Source organism: Scyliorhinus torazame, chromosome 13, assembly GCF_047496885.1.
Source record: "Scyliorhinus torazame isolate Kashiwa2021f chromosome 13, sScyTor2.1, whole genome shotgun sequence".
In the NCBI taxonomy this organism is placed as follows: Eukaryota; Metazoa; Chordata; class Chondrichthyes; order Carcharhiniformes; family Scyliorhinidae; genus Scyliorhinus; species Scyliorhinus torazame.
The window spans coordinates 207,022,290-207,041,821 of record NC_092719.1 but is presented as its reverse complement, the minus strand read 5'-3'; the positions used below and the strand labels follow the sequence as shown (position 1 = coordinate 207,041,821).

Genomic DNA, 19,532 nt, shown 5'->3' with positions numbered 1-19,532 from the left:
CATAAAGACACAATTTCTCGCAGCAGGATCTTGGCCTGGAGGCCTTTTGTCACCTATTTTAGATGCCCCCCGACTATTTTCAGGCTTAAATCCTTCTCGTACTTTACAGCATGTTTCACCCACCACCTCCAGACCCAGGGAAGGAGGATTTCAAGAAAGGGTTTGAAGAGGTAAATAGTATCTAAGAAGATTCAGGACATCAACAAGAAGCAAAAATCCAGTGACCTATCCAGCATGTAAACATAAATACCACTTCCTCAGTCTGGATTTTTACTGCTTGATCCGACATTTCAAATCTTTCACGCAATTCATGAGCTACGTCATTCCACTCCTCTGCAAGCTTGGGATGGTCTTTAGTGAGGTGTCCACTTGCCTGGATTCCCATTACTGTACCCTGTGAGTCAACACTGGTAAGCACTTGTAGTTCAGTGCCCACCGTCATTGACCCTTCCAGACCATTTTATGATTTCAGTTGACAATTCTTAAGTTTGCAAGGCCACAGGCCCTTCTTTTGTTTCTATACTGCCCATTACCGAGATTGATACATCGATATTGTTACGCGGATCAGTTCTTCACTCAACTGGTCACAATTGGATAAGGGGGTTTTTATTCACAGGAATGACTTGGGAATTCTGGCAGTTCATCCCAGGTTGTGGCACAACTGCACTATCTCCTACATTATTGGCCATATAAAGTCTACATTTGCCGTAGGTAATTTTGGAATAATTCCAACTACAGAAGGCCACTTGATCAGAGCACAACTTAAAGTTATTATGTGCAATGGATAATTCAGTGAAGTTTCTGAAGGAAGGTCCAAATCGTTCACTAACAATAAGGTCTGAGCTGAATCAATATCTCTCAGGCTAACAATTTTTCTGGGCTCTTTCTAGGGCAGAAATTGAGTGACTTCTGCTTTCAATATAAACCCTTTGTTATCTTTTTTAAGTTCCATCTACTCTTTTTGTTACAAATTTAAAGTACCCAATTATTGTTTTCCAATTAACGGGCAATTTAGTGTGGCCAATTCACCTATCCTGCATCCTTTTGAGTTGTGGGGGTGAGACCCACACAGACATGGGGAGAATGTGCAAACTGCACACAGACAGTGACCCAGGGCCGGGATCCAACCCGGGTCCTCGGCGCTGTGAGGCAGCAGTGCTAACCACTGGGCCACCGTGCCACCCATTTGGCGGCACAGTAGCACTGTGGTTAGCACGGTAGGTTCCTAACTCCACGGTCTCAGGTTCGATTCCCGGCTTGGGTCACTGTCTGTGCAGAGTCTGCACGTTCTTCCAGTGTTTGCGTGGGTGTCCTCCGGGTTCTCTGGTTTCCTCCCACAAGTCCCGAAAGATGTGCAGGTTAGGTGGATCGGCCATTCTAAATTGCCCCTAAGTGGCCAAAAATGTTAAGTGGGGTTATTTGATTATGGGGATAGAGTGGAGGTGTGGGCTTAAGCAAAGTACTCTTTCTTTTTAGGACTGGTGCAGACTCAATGGGCCGAATGGCCTCCTTCTGCACTGTAAATTCTATGATTCTACAAGTTCTATCTACCCTGAGTGTAAAAACATTAGAAGAACTGGGTTTCTCACAAGTTTCACTTTCTGGTGCAACATTCTCTAAGGACGTCGCTGTCACTTGTAACTGTGAAACTGTGTTAACATCCATTTCCTTCTCTTGCATGGCCTTTTCCAAAGATTCCTTAAGTGTTCTTATTACTGCCACTGCTTTACCATCCGGTTTCCAGCAATGGGTTTTGAGATGTCCAGTATTATGGTAATAAAAGCATACTGAATTCTTGAAGTCACTTTTGCTTTCTGCCTTCCCATTTTCCTTGACTTCTGCCTCCTCTATAAAGCAATTTTCCTTGACTTCTGCCTCCTCTATAAAGCTAGGCTAATTTCTGTTCCTCCAGCTTTCCTTTGAGTTTACAGATGGAGATCAATTGCTCCCTCGCTGTCTGATGCGACCATCAATTCACGCGAGACAGTGACAATTCACTAGAACAGTGCCTGCCTGCGACTTCTCTGCTAGTGAGAGCCGCCTACAGGGCAGCTGCTCTTTATACCTCCCCTGAAGGGGGCGGAGCCAGGGGCGGAGCCCACAAGGGCACCAACATGATACATTCCGTGTAGTACAGTACAATGGTCCATAGGTGGATCCCACATGGGCAACAGCATGATACAATGTGATACAGTGGTGAATGGTTGGTACAATACTGTCCATGTGAAAGATCATTCCCATCTGCCAGAACTGCTGCTTCTTGTATCTTAGAAACCTTATGATCTTCCAGTGTGACCTAATAGCTATTGGGATGCTATTTCAAAATTATTCCATTGCCATTAGCTCCCTCACATTCTCGGAATTCTTTTCTAAAACAAAACCACCGGTCCCACAGCTTTTTGTTTTCCTTGCAAATTCTATAAAAGTTTCATTCAGTCTTTTCTTTAAAGCCTGAACTTTCGACTGATATGCTTCAGGAACAAGTTCGTAAGTATTAGGTACTACAGCTTTAACTATCTCATAATCTGAAGATTATTATTCTGCAACCCAACCCAAAGAGCCTTTTGACCAAAACACTTAATAAAATGAGTCCTTGGCCGAAATCGCGTTTGGCGCGGAGGCGGAGATTCAACTTTTGAGCTGAAATCGGGCCAAGTGCCGGTCCGGCGATCCTACGGGACCCGAGAATCGGAATTTTCGCAAAGTACTCCGCGCAGCTGGGGGCCTATAGCCAGAGGCCCGCCCAGCGATCCTCCGCGCCCAACCGGCCAAGTTCCCGACGGCATGGTTCTAACCACCTATTGCCATTCGGGAACGTCGCATGGCGGCTGCAGATTCAGTCCGCGGCCACCCTGGTAGGGGGGGGGGGGAAATCAGGCACCTAGGGGGGCCTTATGGGTGACCAGGGGACAGATTGGGCCGGTCGGATCTTCGGGCACGTAGCCGATCGAAGGGGGGGCCTACATCTTGCAGTTGGCTCCGTGGTCCGAGTCCGTCATGGCGCTCGACTTGGCCACTGGAGGCCGCCGCCATGCGCGGACTCGAAACCGGAAGTGCGGGGGCCCGTATTCGCAACTAAAGCTGCGTGAACAACTCCGAGTCGCTGCTAGCCCCCTGAAGGGGAGTGATTTAGCTTATTTTTTTGGGAGAAAACTCGGGAGTGAAACACCGGCGTTTCTACACCGGCGAGAGGACATATCCCATTTTGGGAGAATCCAGCCCATTCAGGGTAAGTATGAGGTACAAGTGAATTAACAGGCCAACTATGGTCGAACATACCACACTGCACAATAAATTACAGGTGTGACCAAACACGATTTCTCAACAACCCATCCAGATGTCTGTGACATTGTGAGCCATCCAATCTCACTTACACTTTGTCTTCCTCCTGAGGATTTCCAATCTCCACTTTTGAAGATCTTTACCTTGGAATCCCCTCCAATCAGATGGCTTCAACGATGACCCAACTTGCAAGGTTTTCATCTCCAAGGTTCCTTTCCCCTAGATACTTCAGTACAAACACAATATCAGACACACACCACACCACACCACACCACAATGCTCTGGGCACCAGGATCAAATCCCACCATAGCAGATGGTGAAATTTTAATTCAATAAAACCAGTCAGCCTGACGTCAGTATAGGGGAAAATGCGAGAGTCCATTGTAATGGATTCAATAGCAGAGCACTTAGGAAACAGTGGTAGAATAGGACAATGTCAGCATGGATTTAAGAAAGGAAAATCATGGGCGGGATTCTCCCAGCCCAGGGCCGGGCCGGAGAATCCCCACAGCCGGGCCATGCCGCCCCGACGCCGGCTCGCAGAATCGGCGGTTGGCGTGGGCGTGTTTGGCGTGACGCCGGTCGCGGGCCGCTGTACACGGCTGGGCCGCCGATTCTCCGGCCCGAATGGGCCGAGCGGCCGTGCGGAAACGATAGAGTCCCGCCGGCGCCGTCCACTCCTGGTCGCAGCCGGCGGGAACTCTGCGTGCAGGGTCGGGGGCCTCCAATGGGGCCTAGCCCACGATCGGGGCCCACCGATCGGCGGGCCGGCCTCTCGCCCCCCCGGGCCTATTTTCTTCCGTGCCGGGTTGCGTCGGGGCCGGCGCATTGAGAGAGGCCACCGCGCATGCGCGGGTTGGCGCCGGCACCACTGCGCATGCGCGGATCCCGTGGCGCAGAGTTCACGCCGGGATGGGAGGCTGGAGCGGCGTGAACCACTCCAGCACCATGCTCGCCCCCTGTAGGGGCCAGAATCAGTACTCCCAGCGGCCTGTAACGCAACGGCGTTTCCGTCGGCGTGGAGACTGCCGCCGAATGGCAGAATCCCGCCCCACGTTTGACAAATCAACTGGAATTTTTCAAGGATGGAACTAGTATAGTTGACGAGGGGGGGCTGGTGGATATGGTATGTTTTTGCATTCAGAAGGCTTTTAACAAGGTCCCACATAAGAGATTAGTGTGTACAATTAAAGTGCATGGGATTAGGCGTAGTGGTGGACTGAAACTGGTTGGCAGACAGGAAACAAAGAGTAGGAATAATTTTTTCCCAAGAGGCAGACAGTGGCTAGCGGGGTAGTGCAACGATCCGTGCTGAGACCCCAGCTATTCACAATGTAAATTAATTATTCAGACGATGGAACGAAATACAATATCACCAAATTTGCAGATGATGCAAAGCTGGTAGGGGGAGGGTGAGCTGTGAGGGGAATGCAGAGATACATCAGTGTGATTTGGACAAGTTGAATGAGTGGGTAAATGCATGGCAGGTGCAGTACAATGCAGATAAATGTGAGGTTATCCATTTTGGTAGCAGCAACAGGAAGGCAGATTATTATCTGAATAATTATCTGGGAGAGGGGCATGTGTAACGAGACCTGGATGACCTTATACACCAGTCGCTGAAAGTAAGTATGCAGGTGCAGCAGGCAGTAAAGAAAACAAATGGTATGTTGGTCTTCAATACGAGAGGATTCGAGCAGGGATGTCTTGCTGCAATTGTACAGGGCCTTGGTGCGGCCACACCTGGAGTATTGTGGGCAGTTTTGGTCTCCTTATCGGAGGAAGGATGTTCTTGCTCTCGAGGGAGTGCGGCAAAGGTTTACCGAGCTGATTCCTAGATTGGAGGGACTGATGTATGAGGAGAGATTGAACCGGTTAGGATTATATTCTCTGGGGTTTAGAAGAATGAGTGGGGATCTCATAGAAACCAATAAAATTCTAACAGGACTGGACAGGGTAGATGCAGGGAGGATGATCCCGATAGTGGAGGAGTCCAGAACCAGGGCTCACAGTCTAAGGATACTGGGTAGACTATTTCGGACTGAAGTCGAGATTGGCGAGCCTGTGGAATTCTGTGCCACAGAAAGCAATTGTGGCAGGAACATTGAATGCTTTCAAGAAGCAGTTAGATATAGCTCTTGGGGTGAAAAGGATCAAAGGATATGGGGGGGGCGGGGGGAAGTAGGAACAGATTACTGAGTTGGATGATCAGCCATGGTCATGAAGAATGATGGAGCAGGTTCTCACTTGTTGGAGATGGGCATTGCCTACTGTGAATGTTACTTGCCCCCTATCAGCCCAAGTGGGACTTTGAATCCATAACATTCTGACTCAGAAGAGAGAGTGCGGTCACGGAGCACATCTGTGCGGTTGTTAACAATAATAGCTAGTTCTGCAATCAGACTGCAATTGGCGTGGATCATTGCTGTAGCAGCAAAGAGTGAACAGTATCAATGCGATTGCCGTTCAGGAAGGTGCCGTTCAGATAGAGTGCGCACCCAGCCACAAGCATTCCGTTAACACAGGACATTATTCTGAGTAAGCCGTGTGGAATTGCTTCATGTATTGGGTCAACACGTGGAGACAGCAACAAAATATGCAGTCAGCAAGCTAACAGTATGCTCCGATGTAAGTAAAGGATTTCCTCCTCCGATATGGCTGATTGCTCGACATGTGAAATCAGCACCAGATTTCTGGCATTGACAGGGAGGATTAGCTGAGACCCTGGATGGGTCTTAGAATCCTTAATCCATCCTTAATCCATCTGGAAGGGACAATTTTGAGGCTGTCAACAAAGTTGAGCTTAGGTGGCTGACGAACAGGGAGCACTAAAAGAAACCTTTTGCAACAAGGATGCAGGAAATCAGGGCCTGATGTCATTCGGAAGAAGGCTAAATTTGAAAGAAGGACAAGTTTAAAATATCGAAGTCAAAAAGGTGAAGAAGAGCCTCCTCCACCGCCAAAATTCTGGGGAAGCCTTTGAAAAGGTTGCACTTGGGCAAGGCCCGACATCATGCTGTTGAATGAAACGGTTGAGTTTTCCAACACTGACAAGCGGTGCATTGTCTAAACTGCAGTTCAGCCAATTGGTGGGTTAACAGCCATCCAAATTCACGCCACACTCCCGGAATTTGGGGAAAGAATTTGGATTTCGTCAGGAACGTGAAAAGTTTGAAATAGACATCTGAAGCTTGGGCTTAAATTGGCATTTTTGATTTCTATCCTTTCCTTTGCCTTCCCCTCGCACATCATGTCGATCAACATATATATAAATATTAAAAAAGAAAGACATGCATTGATTTTGTCCTCTCCATGACCAAAGCGCCTTTCAAGATCCTTTCGAGTCAATGAAGTCACTGTTGTAATGGAGGAAACTTCAACCATTTGTACATTGTCTCAGTTGGTAGCACTCTCAGCTCTGAATAATAAAGTTCTGCGTTCAAATCCCACTCCAGGACTTAAGCAGCAAACAAAGCTACAGTACTGAGAGAGTGCTGAACTGTCAGGGGTCCTGGGCTGGATTGAGGCTAAGTGCCGAAGCCAACAGAGGATCCGATTCCGGTACCAGTGAGGGGCTAGCACCGGCACCGCGTGAAACACCCGCGGAACACGCAGAAAATGGACAGAGAATCACCGGGTCCGGTGCTGCACATGCGCAGGGCTGGCACGCTGCAACCTCGCACGGCACATCAAATGTGGCTGACCAGGAGTCTCTCCCGCTCTTACCGCCAGCCATTGACCTCTTTGGAAGGATTTGCAGGTTGACGCCCAACCTGTTTGGCCGCGCTATGAACGCACCCTCCTTGGCCATCGCCTCCTGATGTGGGACTCAAACCCGGAGCTTGTGGCTCAGAGGCAGGGATGCTGCATGCCCTCCTCTGCTGTGTTAAAGAAGCTATGTAAATATAAGCTGTTATTGGTATTCGGTCTTGCACCAGGCCTCATTGGCATTCAGCTTCTTAGCAACCAATTACATGGTCAGGTCACTGACCAGCAAAACTGCTATCGACCATGGCGGTTTGTGGCACAGTTGGTAGCCTCAGAATCACAAGGTCTAGGTTGAAGTCCCACTCTGGGCCTCGCTGACCACAGAAGGAGCGTTCACATTTTGTAGATAATCAGCCTGCAAGCACTTGATGATGCCAAACAAACCATGAACATTTTTGGTAGTATTTTAAGTGGTACTGTATTTTAAGTCGTCAACGCCCATAAAGTAAATAACTGGGTTTCACCCCAAAAACATAAAATGCCACATGGAACATGATAAAGTATCAATGTTCTCTCCCCATTGCAAACATCAATACTTTAACGAACAAATGATTAGCTCTAGCCCTTACCCAGCTCATTCGCTCCTCACTTAATAAAGACGATACAAATTGTTCACTTGATTTATATACAGTTGCTTCAACTAGAATTGGAATCTTTCACCTCGTCTTCCAGTTAATCAGGTAAGTAATGAATCCCAGGAGCCAAATTCAGCCAGTGCTAAAAGAATAGTGAACTGGATATTTGCTTAAAGCCATATTTGAGATGTTCCCTACATTACAACAGCGATTAGATTTCAAAACACACTCCATTGTCTGTAAAAGGACCTTGGAACATCGCAAGGTCATGAAAGAGGCTGGGCAAATACAAATTAATTCTTTTAATCCGACTCGTTCCTCAAGGATTTTGGATAAACATGTTGGACAGCCCCTATTCCCAGATCTACGGTCAAATAGAATCATTTGTCTTTCATTAACTGTTACACTTCTAACTTGCACATTGTAAATTTGGTGAGCAGATAAGAATCATCATCGGAGGGCAGCACTGTAGCATTGTGGAGAGCACAATTGCTTCACAGCTCCAGGGTCCCAGGTTCGATTCCGGCTTGGGTCACTGTCTGTGTGGAGTCTGCACATCCTCCCCGTGTGTGCATGGGTTTCCTCCGGGTGCTCCGGTTTCCTCCCACAGTCCAAAGATGTGCAGGTTAGCTGGATTGGCCATGATAAATTGCCCTTAGTGTCCAAAATTGCCCTTAGTGTTGGGTGGGGTGACTGGGTTATGGGGATAGGGTGGAGGTGTGGACCTTGGGTAGGGTGCTCTTTCCAAGAGCCGGTGCAGACTCGATGGGCCGAATGGACTCCTTCTGCACTGTAAATTCTATGAAATCACTAGGGGACCGAATAATTTGTTAAATAGTAGATAATTCGCAGTGTGAAAGATTGTTGAGGGAGCAAAAACCTCACCTTCAGCAAATAGATAAGTAGGGCAACAGAAGTGATAGGAACAGGAGTAGGCCACTCGGCCCCTCGAGCCTGCTGCACCATTCAGTAAGGTCATGACCGATCCAATTTGTAACTTGGACCCCACATTTCTGCCGATCCCCAGTAACCTTTCACCCCCTTGTTAATCAAGAATCTATCGAGCGCTGCCTTAAAAATATTCAAAGATTCTGCGTCCGCTGCCTTTTGAGGAAGAGAGTTCCAGAGCCCTCTGATAGAAAACAATTCTCCTCATCTCTGCAGGAAAAGCGGAATCACGGGAATGTTCAGCGGATGGGGGAATACAACCATTCAGTAAATAGTTGGGAAAAGCTTTGAAAGAATCAGATGATAGACTTGAACTGCAACCCATCAAAGCCAAAGGGGGAAAGTATGTACTGAGTGGAAGTCTACACGATTGCCTCGAAGGCAGAAGGTTCTGGATTCACGGGCAGAAATCTAGGCTGACACTCCAGTGCATTACTGAGGGAATGCTGCACTGTGGGAGGTGCTGTCTTTCAGATCAAGCATTAAATGAAGGCTCCATCAGCTCTCTCACATAAAAGATCCCATATGAGAAGACCAGAAGGCGTGGTGTTCTGGTCAATACTTACCCCTCAATAAATACCATAAACCTAACTTATCTGCTCATTATTGCATTGCTATTTACGGGATCTTGCTGGGCACAAATTGGGTGATGCATTTCCAGCCTTACAACAACTACACTTAAAAAGCTATAACGGGCCGTAACTTTCTCGGAGTGGCGATCAGCCTCAGTTTGCCACTCCGTGCTCGCTCTCTTTCCTGTGCCAAATTTCTTCCCGTGTCTGTATTGCCGACCTTCAGAGTCAGGCCGGGTGAGCTAAAGGCAGCGCAGAGCATCCCTATCGCCCAGCATCAAAGTCTCACAGAGTCAGTGTGAAAGAGGGCATGCTATTTATTTCACTGCGTGAGCTGCCATGTAGCAGGTAGGTGGAGAGGTCCGTTTGAAAATGACAGCCCGGGAAAAGCAAGCGTCTAAGGTAAGTGGATAGGATTTGGGGGGGGGGGGGGGGGATGGGCGGGATCGGAGGTCAGGGGTTGTGAGGCTGATTGGGCATGGGGGGGGGGGGGGTGTGTGATATGCCTGTAAGCAATATCAGAGATGAATGGTGTGCGACCTCCAACCAGTAGGTGGGGGTGCAGACACACCATGCAGTATCCAGACTGTGGTCATGTGACCAGGAACTCCCAAAAAAGTGCGACATATCTGGCCATCACCAGATGGTTTGTAGGAGATGGTAGTAAGATATACAGGTGAACAGTTCCAGAGGAGTACAAAGAAACTCCATGATAACTTGCTCTGTAACAGATCACTATCTTACCACGTGTGATTCAATAAAAATCCTAGTTTGGACAAGTCTAGGGGCTGGATTCTCCGTTCTGGAGACCATGTGCTGACGCCAGCGTAGTATGTGTGGACTTTCACGACAGGAAATTCAGCGGCAACCCGTCACCGATTCCGAAACTGGTGAGGGGCCAGTACCGGCGTTGAGTGAAACGGCCGCAGAATGGCCGGGTGCCAAGCCATGCATGCACAAGGCTGACAACCTGCACTGGTTGCGTCGTATGACATGGCGCCAGCCGTGCGCGCACCCAACCTGCCAACCACGATGCCACAGCCTACCCCCTGGCCACACCCCCCCCCAAACAGTCCCCCCAGCCCTAGCAGAAGCCCCCCCGGCCAGCGTCACAGAACCCTGTAAGCATGGTGGCGTTGGGAACTGTCTGCAGCCGGCAAGACGGGTTCCCGCATGGTCTGGACTACATGTCCAGCGCCGTCGAGAACTCGGCCCATCGAGGTAGGAGCATCACAGGTGGGTTGGCCGATGAGGCACCAACGGCACTGAAACAGCACACAGCGTGCATCACGATGACACCATTTTGGAGGCGGCGGAGTATGGCGGACCGGCGTCAAACTGGAGCTGGCCCCAATGTCGGCGTGGGAATCCACGTTCCCCCCAATCGCCGATCACGATTTCAGCAATGGAGAATCCTGCCCCAGGTGATTCCTTTACAAGGTATAGAACACCAATCACAACAGTGGGAGGATGGGGGTGGTCGAACATTGGGGCGGGGGGTGGGGGGGTGATTTGGACATCGGGTTGGGGGTGGGGTCAGACACAGTGTGAGTGGGTGGGGGCTGGGGGCCCAGCTCTGGGGGTGGTCCTTTTCGGTACCCTCAAAATCTGACACTGGGGAGCCAGGAATTTATGACCCACAGTGTTTTGGGATGTCTTGCGACTGCGGAAGGTGCCATATAAATGCAATTTATGTTCTCGCAATGATCCAAATCACAGCCCGGTCAAATGAATGGCCAAATGTCTTACTCCTGCTCCCCTTTGTTATAATCTTCTGAATAAGATAGGGTCACATCAAAGAAATGAATCAGTGGAATTAATCAATAGATCAGCAATTAATGATAATAGCAACTGATCTCAGGAAACAAAGAGGTCAGCATTAAATTTAGCATTTCAACTTGAAGCTAAAATGAAAATGATGGCAATTTTTCAACACAAAGTACTTTGGTGACTTTAATATGATCTTGGCCAATTTTAACCCGATTCTAAAAGGCCAGTTTCAAGTACTGTGAGTTAAATACTCCGTGTGGGAAGTACAGATTGTCAAATTTTCGTCTGCTATTTCTCCTGATCCAATAAAATACCACAATCCACGTGAAATATGAGACTTCAATGTCAATATCGGTGAAAGTCACAGCACCCGGCGTTCATCCAAAGATGAACACAGTGTCGAACGTTTGGAAAGTGCTTGAAGTTACAGCCAGGAACCAACCTGAAACATGATGGAAAAATAGTCGTATCTGAACTGACAGTCGGCAGACGGGACAGGCAATTGTTACTGGTGAAGGTTAGGAAGCCTGAAAGAATGTCTCAACAATTGAACAATCGCCGGGTTTACAGGGCAAGACAGCGCAGAAGAAGCTCGGAGGGACGGTCAGTTCCGCACAACACCCAGAAAAAAAAGTGCCACTTGAAAAAAAAGACAGCTAGAAAGAGCTAAGGAATGAAACTGGTATAGGAAACAGAAAAAAATAATCGGGGAATAAAACGAGATTGCTCAGACGATAACAGCTCTGAGGCTCTACAATCTTGAAATACCAATGCAGGTTGAAGCATTGGAGAGGGTATTGGGGAGGTTGCAGGGATTATTGTGAATTATTCTGCATCATTTACAATCAAGGGCTGGCGGTGCTTCATTCTATCCACTGCCTACTCATTCACTGGTGCAGAAGCAGAGAAGGTTAAGGAGGGATTTAGCAGGAGGATATAGATTTAAGACAGTGGGTGGGATTTTCCATTCCTCCCTCTCCCGCGGCGTGTTTTGCAGTGGCGGACACAATCCGCCATTGGCCAGTCGTGGGATCTCCCTGTCCCCCCCCACTGTCAACGGGGTTTCCCTTTGTTCATACCCTCCTCCGCCAGGGGAACCCGCGGAAGATCCCGCCTGGCAGGAACGGCCAGAAAATCCCACCCATTAAGAACATAAATAGGAAAAAAAGTGCTTCTACAAGTCAGTGCAACTGATGAACAGAACTTATCATAGAGTTTACAGTGCAGGGAGGCCATTCGGCCCTTCGAGTCTGCACCTGCCCTTGGAAAGAGCACCCCACTTAAGCCCTACACCTCCACCCTATTCCCGTAACTCAGTAACCCCACCTAACCTTTTTTTTTTGGAGACTAAGGGCAATTTAGCATGGCCAATCCACTTAACCTGCACATGTTTGGACTGAGGGAGGAAATCGGAGCACCCGGAGGAAACCCACGCACACACGGGGAGAACGTGCAGACTTAGCACAGTCAGTGATCCAAGCCGGGATTTGAACTTGGAACCCTGGCGCTGTGAAGCAACTGTGCTAACCACTGTGCTACCGTGCTGTCCTTAGACAGCTTGCATTTAGATAGTGTCGATAATGATACCAGGGCATCCTAAAGTGCTTTTCAGCCAATCAAGCCTCTGACACTGTTGTAATGAAAGAAACAAACGGGACAGATAAAGTGCACACAGCAAGATTCCATGAACAAATAATGACCAGATAACCGGATTTGCTGTTGAAGGATGAATATTGGCCAAGAGTGATATCACTACAATTAGTTCCAGACTAATTAGGAATAGGTTAGAAAGATTTCACCTAAAGGCTACAGAATGCATTGACTCAAACATCGATTGACACTGATTCAATGTTTAGGAGGTAATGAGATAAATGTTTCATGTCAAAATAATAAAGCAAATATGAAATGTTCAGCAAAAGCGATTAGGGTAAAAAGGTTGCCACTTGGAGCGAGTGGTGCCAGAGGCATGATAGAGCAAACTAACCCTCTGGGTTCAGAATTGTCCTGTAACGGATTCCCGGCGTTAGGCATCAGTCCCAAGTGACATTGTGACCTCAGCAGACATGGTCAGCCCAAAGTGAAGGAGACGATGCCTCCAGGGCACCTTAAAGACCAGGTCAGGTCATTTCAAACAGCTCGGACCAGGCAGGTCCTAATGATTCACGTGGATGGGGCGAGGGCATTGTTGCAGCAGCAATGCGGTTGCCATGGGAATGGCTATTGCCATTGAGGTGGCTGTAAAGGAAGCCCCACCTCTACTATTTGACCCCCTCCCTCCTCAGTAACCCACCAGAGGCCATCTCCCCACATGGCGGCAGTCACTTCCAATACAAGTAGGATGCCCATGGCGGGGCAGGGGGAGTATCGAATGCCTCAATTGACTGTTGAATGGGTGTTAATCTGACTGTCCGTTATACAATCTACCCAATTTTCCTATCCACTGGAATCAATGGATTTAAAATAGTTTGGCTTCAATAACAGGCAGGTGATCCACACTGCACAATTGCAGCGATGATCGTGAAAATCTATGCCAAGTTGTCATAGCACTCCTGAAATTTCTAAAGCGATATTCCATCTAAAGGACTGAGAAATCAGCAGGGATAAACTCTACCTCTTCCGCCACCAATTGGTTCCCCTGCTGTGGGAGGTGGCACCGGAGGTGGTGTTTCATGTCGATTCTGTAAATATTTGAAGAGCAGGGAGTTCTTGTGGGGCTCTGGCCATCATTCCTCTTTCAACCAAACATGACCAAAACTAAATGTCTCTTCCACTGGACTGCCAATTGTGGGCATGTCTGTTGCTGTGTGTACTTAAAGAGGTCAATTGTACATAGTAAGGCACCCAGCGCAGAGCCTTACTCAATGGGAGCATGGATTGCAATTCAGACACAGTGATGGGTCCATCCAATTCCCTCCACTCCTGGTCATCCAGTCATTCATTTAATGATGACGAATTCAGGAATGTTGGTAATTGGCACATCAGTCAACTCTCCCGCGAAATGAGGTCCTTCGTCAGGAAGAGAACTGTTAACATTTCTCCTCGAAACATGTTAATGACATTGGGCGCGGTTTAACTAAATGGGAACAAAGTCCCATAGTGAGAGCGTTCAGCCACGTGTTTCCCAGTGCTCACAGCGCCGAGAAATAAAAGGCTATAAAACACGACTCGTCGCTGAGAGGGGAACTGAGAATACAAATATAAGCTATTACACTGAAGGGAGATTTCAGCTTCACTTTGGAGGCTGTGACAGAACAAATTGCAGAACTAATCAATCCCCATGCCAAATGCAATGAAAGATGGGAAGATTCTGAAACGTGTGGACAATCCCCTATCAGTTACTGCCCAGGTGACCATGTTGATGATGGCCCCACCACCCTTACTGACCACTTGGTAAGGCTCCAAATAAGGAAACTCAAAAATAAACATGCTCAGTCATAATGGTCTCCACATAACATGAACATTTTCGTCACAAGATACCCAGTAGAGTGTATTCATGCACATTGAATTGCCTTTAGTGTCCAAAAAGGTTAGGTGGGGTTACTGGATTACGGGGATAGGGTGGAGGTGTGAGCTTAAGTAGGGTGCTCCTTCCAAGGGCTGGTGCAGACTCGATGGGCCGAATGGCCTCCTTCTGCACTGTAAATTCTATGATTAGTCATCGTCAATAGATGGACTGTTGCGAAGTGGGAAGCGGAAGTATTCAGTCAGTCTGGCTCAAATTTATATTCCCATTGTCTGTGGAGGCTCGAGGCTCGCAGAATACAACCAAAGTTAATAAACTATTGAAACGCCACTCAACTGGAGTTCAGGTACTGATTTCTGCAGCTCCCTTCCTCCTATGTGACATTTAAAAACAGTCGTGAGTGCAGTACCCGGTGGAAAGAACAGCCAAGTGGATAGCAAAGCTTCAAGCCAATTCTGAACTCCAGCCGGTGTGAAAAGCCGGGACCACCTAATGGAAAATTCTTCAAACTCAAAGAATAAATACTTTAATTTATACTGCATCATGTTGGCTCCAAAGCAATGGCTTATTTTGGGAACATTTTCATAACAATATAAATAATATAGTGGGTTAACGTTCCGCATACACTTCTATCATTTTAAAAAGACGCTGTTGTGAAAATGTCTGGCAAACCTTTAGAATAAGCGAGAGAGAGGGATTAAGAGCTCATGACAAGAGTTATTTTTATAGCAATTGTTTTCTCTGATGTTCTATGTACTGTGTGCTAACAAACAGGAAAAATGCAAACACGTTTTTGCAAAGTTTGGGGTGAGTAGACGCTATTTGGCGCATCAAGGCAGCTCCCCCCCAGAGTTCATTTATGATTACTCAATCACGGACATTCATAAGATCATAGGATCTGGCATCGGCCATTCGGCCCATCACGTCAGCTCCACCATTCATCAAGATCATGGCTGATCTGATTGTGGCCTTACCTCTACTATCCTACCTGTTCCCCATAACCTTGGACTTCCTTGTCGATTAAAATCTATCCAACTCATCTTTGAACATGTTCAATGAGCCGTCCTCCACTGCTCTCTGGGGTGGCTGTGTCCCACCCATCTATTTGATGTTACCGGCGATTCACTCAGGTGGGAAACTCCACGCCGGCACACGGTTTCCCATCACTGGGAAATCCCATCGACATCGGCGGGGTCGGTAGATCCTGCTGGCGGGGCGCCTCCGAAAAACATGTGCTGGGTTGTCTGGTAAATCCAGCCCTTTTTATTGAAATGAATAAGAGGTTCCATCATGCTATAAATGTCATATAAACCTCACCAGCTATCAATAATGAAGGCCTTAATGTTGGTAATGCTTTTCATATCTTTTTGGGAGTGGGTAAAAATGGATTTATCGAAGAAGTGAGAATAATGGAGCAAATTATTTGCTTGTCTCTGGCCCAGAGTCTGTTTTGAGTTCCACTCCCGCAGGTTATATCTAGGTCTGACAGTGCAGTGGACAGTGTACCTGCCTCAGAATCGGAGGCCCTTTCCAGCACTTGATGGCCAAGGGAGGTACGTTCAACCTCCAAATCCTCCCAACACACGTCAATGGCAGGAGGGAAGGAGATTCCTCCTCAGCCATGGTGATGAAAAGGAAACTCTGCCATCACCATCCCCAGCCGGTTTAGCTCAGTTGGCTGGACAGCTGGCTCGTGATGTGAAGTGAGGCCAACAGTACGGGTTCAATTCCCGTACCGACTGAGGTTATTGATGAAGGTCCCGCCTTCTCATTCCCCTTGCCTGTGGTGTGGTGATCCTCAGGTTAAATGACGACCAGGCAGGTCTCCCCCTCAAAAGGAGAAAGCGGTCAATGGTCATCTGGTGACTTTACTAATCCTTAGCTCTGGATGACAAAGTGTATGTTGCCACAGCAACTTAGACTCCCTGGGTGGACTGTAATCACCCACCACAGCTAATAGCTAGGCAAGACAGGGCTGTGTCATGAAGGCCATTAAAAGTTTTGTATACATAAGAAAGTACAGATGTGAACATTTGTCGCCTACCTCTAATCCTATTTGGTTACATGGCACACAATAATTAAAAATAAGTTGCAGATTTCTTTTGTGTGGGGAATTAACTACAGCAGGTACCTTCCACCAGCCCAAAATGCTGTTTTGTTTTTTAAATCGAGACGCCACAAGATTGCAAAACATTGAACTGAGTGTTTGCACAGTGCATTATTGTGACTTTGAAATGTCTCAAAATACTTCTTAAATATAATGAGAAGGATGTTGGATGTAAGAGAGGACACAATACAGATGCACTAGGATGCTGCCTGGAGTGAGGCCACACGCAGGGGCTGGTTTCGCACAGTGGGCTAAACAGCTGGCTTGTAATGCAGAACAAGGCCAGCAGCGTGGGTTCAATTCCTGGATCGGCCTCCCCAAACAGGCGCTGGAATGTGGCGACTAGGGGCTTTTCACAGTAACTTCATTGAAGCCTACTTGTGACAATAAGCGATTATTATTATTAGGTATGAGAGATGACTTGATAACGTTTACTAACGCAACCCAGGCAACAGGATACGAGAGTTTAAAATGGTGAGGTGAAGGGTCAGTATAGATAGAAGCAGACTGTACAATGAGGAGCTTAGGCCAGTGGTTCAAAACCCCTTTTGTCTGAAGGACGCACTCTGCAGTGCATTAGTAATCACAGACCACCACTCATGTTATTGCTATTATGGTACCATGAAACGAAAGGGCTGCATTTAAAGGGTGTTTTAATATGGCTTTTAAGAAAACAGCTAGCGCCTGACAGATGTCAGTGAGGTGAGTGTGCCTGCTTTTCACTGTACAGTCCGTCTAACTTTGACCTGAGCATGGCGAGTGTAGAAGCACAGAGGACCGAGAGACAGCAGTAAGTGAACAGGTCATCATGATATAAAGTGGTCCGACTGCATTGCATCCTTGTAGACAAAATACAGCACGGCAATGACCCTTTAACAATAATCTTTGTTTCTCTTTCTTTAGAACAACCTGCCCTATTTACCCTTGCCCTCTGTGTGAGAGGGCGACAGATTCCACCCACCAATTACTTAACACAAAAACAATAATAACATAAATTGAGAAAGTGATGTTTGCTCGCAGATGGAAAATAAATGCTTTAGTTTATAATCGGGTCTACTTGTCTCCTAGTGTTTCTTTTTGTTTATTCACATGGTGTAGGCAACACTGACAAAGCCAGCACATTGATTGGCTAATAGACAGAGAAGATGGAGGTGAGCCACTGCCTGTTTAGCGTCTTTGGTACAACTTAGTGGCTTTCTCGGCCATTGCAGGGGGCAGCTGAGAGCTAACCACGTTGCTGTGGGCCTGGTGTCATGTGTAGGCCAGACCGGGTAAGGGATGGCAGATTTCCTTCCCTGCAGGACATTGGTGAACCAGATGGGTGTTTCATAGATTTCATAGAATTTACAGTGCAGAAGGAGGCCATTCGGCCCATCGAGTCTGCGCCAGCTCTTGGAAAGAGCACCCGACCCAAGGTCAACACCTCCACCCTATCCCCATAACCCAGTAACCCCACCCAACACTAAGGGCAATTTTGGACACTCAGGGCAATTTATCATGGCTAATCCACCTAACCTGCACATCTTTGGACTGTGGGAGGAAACCGGAGCACCCGGAGGAAACCCACGCAGACACGGGGAGGATGTGCAGACTCCGCACAGACAGTGACCCAAGCCGGAATCGAACCTGGGACCCTGGAGCTGTGAAGCAATTGTGCTATCCACAATGCTACCGTGCTTACGACAATCTGGTAGGTTGGTTGTCACCATTGCGGATGCCGGGTCGGGATTTTCAGACTCCGTCGAGGTCGGGAGCAGAGGCGGACGGGCCCAGAGGATACCGGCGCCATTGCTGGTTTCCCGACACCATTCGCGGCACTGTCCATTCTGGGGGAGGCAGGCTCAGGGCCCAGCATGGTTGTCACAAGTTAGGCATCCAATTAGGTTCATTAGGAGCCTTGTTAATGATAGTTAAAGGAGGCCGAGTGGGATTTCCCAATCAGCCTCCAGTTTCCCGACGTGACAGGGGTCAGTTCAACTGCTTGGAGGTAGGCATCCTGGAGAAGGCCAAGGTGCCAGCTCTCAAAGCTGGCCTCCAGGCCCTCCAACACCCCAGGGGGCGAGTGCAGGGTTCCCCACACCCTCACCAAGAGTGGTGGCCTGGCTACTATTCCAATTTTATTTGGATTTGTAAAATGTTTGGAGAGAGTGCGCCTCCATGTTGAAGCACCCTCTCACTCACTTACCCTCTCCTGTAGCCTGCTACTACTCTGAAGCTAAAAGCTCTCGGATTGGTCTTCTAGTTTCGAGAGCGCGATTGCTGCCAAACCTATCTCCTTGCCAATTCAGAAAACATCCTGGTCAAAATCCCTCAAATAACTGTCCCCCCACCCCCCAGGAGTTAGTTTGGAATCAGTGAACGGCAACGACACTCGTTTCCTGCCCCTCAGTGAAAATTCGGGCCTAGATTTTTATTTCCTAATTTACTAAATGTAAATTCCACAGCTGCTGCGGTGAGATTTGAACTCTTGTCTTGTTGATCATTAGTCCAGCTCTCTGCGGGTTAACCAGTCCAATAACATAACCAAAATCAGATGGCCTTTCAATTCTTTGTGTCGCACCAGATGCGGACCTCTTCAAGATGACTTTATGATATGATGTAACCACATTTAATCCGATAATTTATACATCATATGTATAAATACAAAACCATGACTGGTTCAAATCAGCTCAATAGCTGTCACTAGAGGAAAATTAAACACATTTATTCCTGTTCACAATTCTTTCAGCTCCTACCCTGTGCTCCGGTCTGAAGAAATCCAGGAAACTTCCGGTCACTCTGAAAAATTAATTAAAAAAGTGATCACAATCAAGCATGTCTTAAAGTGTCAATGAAATACGTTTTGACATGTGGTCACTGTTTCAATGCACGAACCCTGGCAACCAATCTACGCACTTGAAGCTCCCACAAACAGCAATAAATAACAAGATAATCTATTTCTTCTTGAGGTTGGTTGAAGGATAAGTATTGGCCAGGACATAAGGTCGAGCTCTCCTCATTGTCTCCAAAACGGCAGTCCCTTCGTACAGCACTGGAACGCCAGCCTG

At 47.7% G+C, this 19,532-nt stretch overlaps 1 protein-coding gene across 1 annotated transcript in view; it reads right to left on the bottom strand.

Annotated features, from left to right (window-relative positions):
- The window catches only part of sema3b (sema domain, immunoglobulin domain (Ig), short basic domain, secreted, (semaphorin) 3B), a 421,273-nt gene extending 402,034 nt beyond the window's left edge, over nt 1-19,239 (bottom strand). Inside the window, exon 1 of the mRNA XM_072472978.1 lies at nt 19,221-19,239. The gene's annotated coding sequence lies outside the window, so the exon portion shown is untranslated. The remainder of the gene's footprint in view (nt 1-19,220) is intronic.
- Nucleotides 19,240-19,532: the final 293 nt, after the last annotated feature.